Raw genomic sequence first — 851 nt, 5'->3', positions numbered from 1 at the left:
TCCTGCCTTTAAAAAAGGATAAAATATACGGAAAATTAAGAGAGAAAAAAGAGTAATAACAAGAAACAGAATTGTTTCCTATAGATTCTGTATTGCATGGCTTCTGTTAGAACCAATTTAAATAGAAGACAGATTGCTCTCTTTTAGCTCGTAGTCTTGAATACTTACGGTAGAAGTATGACTCGTTACCTGGGATAGTCTGCTTGCTTGAAATTTATTACGCACGCATAAATAATGCTACACATAGGTATAATAATGATTTATTTAAAGATGTCAAAATTATAAAGTTAGGTCAATAATGTATGATTCGATTTACTTTTGTAAAAAAAAGAATGCTTAAATTTCCATGCCGAAATTTTGCTTTTTTGCAGTATCAATTAGTCGAAAGTATAGAACGCAAGCAGTATTTCACAAATAATTTTTTTTTTCTCCTTCATATTGAACTTCATACATGTACTTCGCCAATGTGTATAATTTCATGTCATATTCCCAGACCAGATTCCGCTTAAAGCAATGGGTCTGCGAATATGTCAGTTGCTTGATATTTTTCCTGGATTATGTATTCTAATGGATAAGACAAGAAATCTGTAACTAATAGCCTGGTCGTTACATTGAGTTATAAGTCATTTCTACTGCCTTTGGGATTTCATCCAATTGATTCATTCATTTCACGCATTATTTGAAACCTAATATCATTTTATTCGAAATTTGATGTATATATGAGGGACATGATAATGCTGTTATCACTCCAATTAAGAGTTTACTTTCTTTGAACATAAAATCAGATGTCTTTGAGTGCGGACTGTTTTCCAGTTAAATCTACAGCGGATGGCAAAGTTTGTTCCAAGCTG

Source organism: Penaeus monodon, chromosome 32 (genome assembly GCF_015228065.2).
Source record: "Penaeus monodon isolate SGIC_2016 chromosome 32, NSTDA_Pmon_1, whole genome shotgun sequence".
In the NCBI taxonomy this organism is placed as follows: domain Eukaryota; kingdom Metazoa; phylum Arthropoda; class Malacostraca; order Decapoda; family Penaeidae; genus Penaeus; species Penaeus monodon.
This window is presented reverse-complemented; position numbering follows the sequence as displayed.